This window comes from Oxyura jamaicensis, chromosome 2, assembly GCF_011077185.1.
Source record: "Oxyura jamaicensis isolate SHBP4307 breed ruddy duck chromosome 2, BPBGC_Ojam_1.0, whole genome shotgun sequence".
Taxonomy (NCBI): Eukaryota; Metazoa; Chordata; class Aves; order Anseriformes; family Anatidae; genus Oxyura; species Oxyura jamaicensis.
Genome location: NC_048894.1, coordinates 125,126,797 through 125,134,677, shown reverse-complemented (window position 1 = coordinate 125,134,677; position 7,881 = coordinate 125,126,797).

The following is a 7,881-nucleotide window of genomic DNA, read 5'->3' as shown; positions in this document are numbered from 1 at the left end:
ACATGCTCCAAACTAACACCACTGAATTTTTATGACAACTGAGAGGAAATCAATCTCATAAAAATCCCAATACACTAAAAGACAAAGTCTCTTCAGGCTTCTTCTGTATTAAAAACTTAATCTGTTTAAATTTAACCTCTTCTTTGTTATAATGGTCATTGCCATGCAATACTGTTCAGTAATGGACTGTAATAGAAAATTAAATACAGGATCTGCCTATCATATCCTAACTTACTTAAGAAACTTTTAAAGTTGTAAGAGGGTATTGCTGTCGACTTTCATTAAGGCTAGACAGAACATGAATACTTTATATTTGTGATGCTGAAAATCAGCCTTCACCGTGATTCTAATTATTTGTAGAATAAGTACACTTTGCCACTTAGCAAAGCAGGGATCATATCTACTAAGTTTATAATTTTTCTCTTCTGTACTTAGACATTCAAACACCACTTATGTCTTACATTGTAGAGAAAAAAAGCCCATTCAACTCATAACTGTCCCCTGAACTTGTATATCTCATAAGGTTGTTGTTGTTTGTGGTAAGAATTACATTTATAAATGGTCAGTAATGTTCCTTTTTATTGAGTAGCAGGCTAGACATTTTCAATATATTTCATTTTAAAATTGAAGCAAAGTTCTATAGTACAGCAAGTATTCTTCTTTATAAGGAATTTACTGGCAATAAAAGCTTTAAGGAGACATTTCAAACTCTCACACTAAAAGCAACCAATCCCAGCATTGCCTTAGAGAACTGAGGTTTTGTTTAATAGCATAGGTTGACAGTTTCAGCTACAATTAGAAGTGTCTTCCTGACTTTCATGACAATTGTAAACTACTTTAGGAAATTATTCCTTTTGAGTGGGCAAGGTAAAGTATTTAGAAAGAAACTTACTTCAGAATCCACAAAATATTGTCTGTTGGTAAAATGGGTCAATAAACCAAAGGGTCTAGACACTTAAGTGCATCCCATCTCCAAGAGAAAGGTCCTCAAAATGGCTGTGTCACAGGTAGGGTGCCTGAAAGTTTGTAGGGACTGATAAAGTCCCTTTTATACTTCTGGAGGCAGCTGGACTTCTGTTTATACACATGCCTGAAACAGCTGTCCTGTTGTCATGCTTGGACATACTCAGCCTTGTGTCTCTCATGCAGTCTTCCTTAGAATACGTGGCTTAACCATTTGTCTGCCTATTGGCTGTGGGTGACCCATTGCAGGAGGTGAGCCTAGGGTATTCTCAATGACTGATACCTTGGATTTATTACCAAATGCTGCTGTCACATCCTATTTAATTTAAAGCAGTATATCTCTATCTTGTACTGGATGTATTATTCTTAAATAGTAGCTTTTTTAGCTCACTCATGCGGGAAGTGAGAGTCTTGCATTTAATTCTCTCTTAGTCTCACTTTAGAAGATGTCCAAACCAATATTTCACACTTCATTTGTGTTAGACCACTAAACAAGAAGACATTTAGGAAGCAAGTATTCCCTAGGCTACTTATTGAAGACCTGCCAGATGAGAATGCATGTTCTGCCCAGACAAAGTATCAATGTTAGCTTTAGTGTGTACTGGGTCTGGCTGGGATGTTAACTTTCCCTGCAGCAGCCCATACAGTGCTGCGCTCTGCACTTGTAGCTAGGACAGCAGTGGTATTACACCAGCGTTGTGTCTTCTGCTGAGCAGTGCTGGCACAGCATCAGGACTCTCTCTGACCCTCCTAGGGGGTGGGCAAAAAGTGAGAAAGAAACATCACCAGGGCAGCTGACCTAACCCAACCAAAGGGATATTCCATACCATATGATGTCACACTCAGCAATAAAAGGTGGAAAAAGGAAGAAGAGGGGAGGGGTGGGCTCTCGTTGTGAGAATGTCTGTTCTCCTCCCGAACACCGGCTACGTGCGTTGAGGCCCTGCTTCAAGGACGTGGTCAAGCATCGCTCATCTGTGGGAAGTAGAGAGTAATTTCTTTCCTCTGCACTTCCACATAGCCTTTACTTGTTTTGTTTTGTACTCCCTTTCCCCCTCCCTCTTCCCCTTTCCCTTTTTTCCCTTTAGTTGAATTGTTTAATTAATAATAATATTTCCTTAATAACATATACATATATATATATATTCCCTCTTTAATTAAATCATCCTTATCTCAACCCATGAGTTGTTCTTTCCTTTACTTCTTCCCCTCCTCATCTGAGGAGGGGGAGTGAGAGAGCGGTCGTGGTGTTCAACTGCCTAGCACGGTAAAACCACCACATAGTGAAGTCTTCTGGGCAAAAGCTCTGGTTCTAACATTATTTATTTATTTATTTATGTACATTTTACATTCAGCAACAGTCAGATAAACCAAGTAAAGAATACTTGTCCCCACTTCAGTTGCCCCAAAGCCTCAATTATTGTGACAGACAGTAATTGTGACCATCACTTTGTGAAAAGAGTGAGCCAGGCCATATTTACAGACATGATTTATGTCATTGCAGCATCCAAAAAACATCCTTTCACTGTATTATTACCACTACTTGTGTATTCTCTGACTCAGTTCCACTGAAATGTCTATGAAACTGTTGGTGTCCTGCAAACAGACTATGTCAAAACAACATATAGTAAAAGGAGCACAGGGACATTTAGTGTATTTCTTATTCCACCATAACCAATTAGCTCATCACAACCTAATGTAATGTAAATATTATAGCATTGCTGTAAATTAAACAGACATTTTAAAGTATAAGTATGAACAAAGAGAAACTTAACAACCACATGTATAGAGCAATGACGTTTTTCTCTCTTTGAGAGGTGAAATCTCAACAGGTGTTTTCCCTTGTTTGTTTTCCATAGTTACATTAAACAAAAAGTGAATTAAATTGATAAAATAATAGCATGGTTGTCTGAGAACTGGACTGAGAGCTGATACTAATATGAAACAGTCTTTTTCATTCCATGACCTTATGGGAGTTTTTTTTTACCTCTCTGCCTTCTAATAAGCAATTTGTAAAGCCTAGAGGGAGAATACATTCCTACTTCACTATATTACTCAGTGTTAGTAGGTTACTTTGAATTAGAAATTAGTCAATCTTTAATATAGCTCCCCATCAGGGGCAGAAGATACTTTATACTGTTGCAATTTCTGGGCCTTTGACCTGCTTCCACTCATATTCACAATGAAGTTATTATTATGTCTTTTCATTTGCTCACACTTAGTCTCTTTGGTTTGGCAACAGTGATATCTCCCAAATTCTTTGCAGCTCATCTACAACAGAATTACAAAGCCAGTTACTTGAGACACGTTTTTTCTGTTCAATAAGTATTTAGGTAAAGGATTATTTTTTTTCCAAATTTGATTTGAGAGAAGTAGTAATAACTATTTTTTGTGAACAGGTAATGCAAAGCTAATTTTAATATTATGATTTTATTTATTTTTCTCTCTACATTTGTTTTTTATTTGTTTGATTGTTTTGAAAGAAAGAATAATAAATTCAGAAAGCATTTTTTACCTACTAAATATCAACATCTCTGGAGATTCTGGCCAAAAAGAATGAACTATATGTGACCAGAACAGAACCAACTGTCCAGGAAACCCTAACAACACTGGAAAGAGTCTGTACTGGTGCAGAGCATTTTATTTTCACAATATTATAAATGTATTTTTATATTGCTAGTGCCATATATTGAGCACTTACATATTGCTAGCCCAATATATATTTTATGTTCATTTAACTCTGTGCTTAGTTTTATACTTTCCATAAGCTGCAATTTAATATACAATACCAAAAGATTACTGGACAGATTTGCTACTTTTGTTTGTTTGTTTGTTTGTTTGTTTTATGTTAGAAAACCAAATTAGGAGGAAAAACAAACAAACAAAAAGCCTCTCATAAATTGAGGAAACAAACAAACAAGCAAACAAACAAAAGAAAAACAGCACATATAGAACCTATGTGATACTTCTCATATGACCTTTTGAGAAATGCATGTATTTTCTATGCATGCAAATAATAAGAGACATGATGTATGATGGTGGGCAAGTGGACAATGATAATGGGGAGTTCCATCATTTCAAAGTAATTCATGACCACTACCCAAACATGCTAGCAGTTTGTACAAATACCTGTTCATCTTAGTTGCAAACAGTGTGGTATTTTTCCATTCAAAGTCTGCATGAGCTCTGTCTCAGTAATGCCAAGCTTAGTACCCCTGGAACAGTACATTCTCTTCTAAATCACAGAACGTGCACAAATGATGACAAGCCATGGTGTCCTAGGTTGTATTCAAATTTACAATAAAACAAGATTTAATGGCCAGAGCTACTTTCAAGCTATTGCAAACAGTGTAATGAATGTTACATTTGCTCACATAAATACCTCAGAATTGGCATTTAAAATGCTAAAATTGCTTAGAATACCTAGTGGGAAAACGTTTTAACACAAAACTAAATTCTCAACTACTTTGAAATGCAGAATGGAAAACCTGGAAGAAGAGGCAGTAGGAATGTTTTTTGAACCTACTGATCTTGAATGCTCTTTTTTTTATTATTATTATTTTTTTCCAGACAATACATAAAAGTCATTAAAAAGTTAATAGCTCAAGGTCTGTGGTTTATTCTTTATTATGTTGACTGAATAATGTATGAAACAAACACCCAGATCTACCAGATATTAAGAACCTAAGTCCAGTGATATCACTTTGAAGCCAGCACGAAGTTAGGTGCTAGGTGTCATCATGGATTTGGGCTTCAGCGATGAAGAAATCTTTGCCTTTTGTGAGTCATGAGATTAAAACTCTCGGTGCAGGTCTGATAAGAGACAAACTTTTTGCCACAAAAGGGTATGATGAGGCATAATTTAGTTGTGTAACACTGAGAGTGCTCTCTAGTTCTTGTCTACATTCCATAATACAGGATAAATTTCACTTAACTACATGGTGCAGGAAACTTTAAGAGGAAGTTGCTGACTGCATTCATCTGTTTTGAGTATCAAAATCTAATGGCAATAGAGCAGGAGACCCCTGTCCATTCAGAAAAATTGTTTGTATAAATAGGCGTCAAATGAAGGAAAACTTGCATTTAAGCCTCAAGCAAAACAAAGGAAGAAAACACATGCAGAAGTGCTCATTGGTCTGTTCATCCAAGACCTCAAGATGCTTAAGCAGTGAAGAGAACTAAAAGATTATTTCCCTTGCTATATCCTCCACATCAGTTTCTTAGTCTGGTCTGGCCCAGTGCTGCTTACACAGAATAACAGGCAAGAAATTAATTACTTTCAGAAAGACCTTATTTGATCACTTCCTTCCTGTGTATGCTCAGAATACACAATGCATCTGTGAAGAAAGAAAAGCATTCTATGCTATTTCTACAGTTTACTACAAATCCAAACAGTTTATATCAGCACTGGATGTGAAACACTTACTGAGGGAAAAAAAGAGGAAAAGGTAGGAGCTGATAAATGGGTTTGATCTTATGTTTCATCATGCAGTGTGTTGACATCCATCACAATTTCAATGACACTTTGACTTGTGTAATATTTGAACTGAATGGCAGTGGTCTAAGTGTAATTTAAGTGTAATTTAAGTACATAATTCTTCATCTTCTCAGATCCCCATATTTCTGAAGACTTCCATTTCCACATTTGTGGCCATGAGGATGCCACAAGTTGTTTTTATTGGTCTCAGTTATGTTTAGATCTGCAACTTTAAAGAAATCTGTGACGTGAAAGATGGCAAGGGAGCTACTTAGTAATTATTCAGGCTGTTCATTGCTTTGTGGCTGTGTGAATATTTCTTAGTTCCTCATCCAACCTATTGGGCAGGACAAGCACCAACTTCCTCTAGAAAGCAGGAAAGATATAATGAAATAATAACTGATGAGGAGGGACCTCATCGTGTTTGATGCTGCTAAGGAAATAGGGATGCACAGAGATTTGAAATACATAAAAAGTACATCATGCAAAGAGAGACAGAGAGCCCCTCCATGGTGGTTTCTAAGAAGCTGTTTGCCCTAGTAGCCATTGTGGTGTGACATACTTTAAACATCATTTATATGTAGAATTGTTCGTTAGCTTTCTTCTTGTTTTCTCCCTCCTTAGTTAACATATAGTTAACAGGAAGCAAATTGTTTGATTGCTTTTGTACAGGATCAATAGGCTACTATCCTTTTTTTTTTTTTTTCTTTTTTTCTTTTTTTCTTTTTCTTTTTCTTTTTTTTCCTACAAGGCCAGTTGTTTGTTTCCTGAAATTTTGGGGATTTATATCATAAATTGACTCAACTGACTTTAAAGCAGTAACTTCAAAATAAAGCAACTTTTAATTGTCAGGTAAATCAATTTTCCTGTGTGATGTGTAACACAAAAAATATGTGTCTTATTATGTTTTGTATAGTTTAAGCTTCTTTCATACTTCAGATAGGAATCAGTTTATTTCTTAGTCTTGGAAAGACTAAGAAGAGGGGAATCAATTTATGCTGTTTCAAGCTGTCATGACTAAATTGCTCCTTGTATTCCTGAGAGTTCTATGCTATACTTTTATTACTACAGCAAGTCAGATCCAAAAAAAGTCACAGAGGGTAGGCTGTGTAGAAGTTATCAAATGGTTCATAAATGGATAAAAACCACAACAGATATAAAATTGAAAAATATATGCAGATGTTAACTAGAAGTCCATTAAAATAAGCAAGAAAAAAAGTAGCTAATATGTAAAAGGGCACAAAGACATCTGGAGAAAGTGAAAGAAGTGTTTATGACAATATTACTTGCAAGCAATCTGATCCTGTTTCAGCCAATTGATGGCTGTTTTCATCACCTGAGGATCCTCTTATCATAACAATGTTGCAACTTGCACTTGGGTGTCTAGGTAATTCTGATCCTCAGTCTCATGAGCAGCATGCCCTAATTACAGAGCTGGTAACATTTTATTTTCTATGCAAACAAACGTGTGACGTCTCTTAAGTGTCCTTTCTGGCCTCAAACTCAGTTGCACCAAGGTTTCCAAACTATTTTGCTGGCATTGCTGCCTGCTGTGGCAACAACAGGCACCACCAGTGATGGCAGCAGCTGCAGCTGTGGGGTCCATGACAAACTACTTGCCATTTTGAAATGGCTGGAGTGCTGCTGGTTGTACATAATTTGTATTACGTTAGCTGACAACAGTACATCTCTAGGGTTATGACAAACACCGGTTGTTGTGTGCTTGAGTTCGGAAATGTGAACATAGTGCAGCTGAACAAGGAGATGCCATGGATTTTAAAGGATCCAAAAAAGTTTATCATGCAGGCAATGGTAGGTGACTCCCTGGCCACTGTGGCATAGCTAAAGAGTGGGGAAGGACATATTTACAGACTCTTCTGGAAAAGAGCTTTTGCAGGCATACACAGCTCTCCACCTGTTTGATGGACTTATGTAGATGAGGGAGCCTATTGCTGATCCTGAGCAAAATCATTGTGGAGCTGAGTCACCATGGATTTAAAGTGGAAGGACTGAATCTATTTGATGGGGCAAATGGCACTGAGACCCAAGCCATTGAATTCACTTGGTAGGTAGGCTGCCTGGAACTACTTTTAGAAATCCTATAAGGAGACTTTCCTGCTATACTGTTTTTCCAAAGTGGTTATTTTACAACAGCCAAGGTTTTACCCTTGAAGCTGGACAGCATTATTGAGGATATTTTCTTCTGTGCTCCTGTAGCTTTCTAATTATTTCGTCCTACTTCACCCTTTTTCTTCACTTTGTCAAACACAAGAACATCATCGACAATGACTATGCTGCTTTCACTAAGGAATAAAACATTCCACTGAACTCAGGATAACTAGCTTTATTACCTCCAAGTTGATAATTAGTTTGGATCAGCTCACTGTAAGTGCCATAAGTAGACAGACTGATGACTTTCTGCAACTGAATGTCAGATTTTC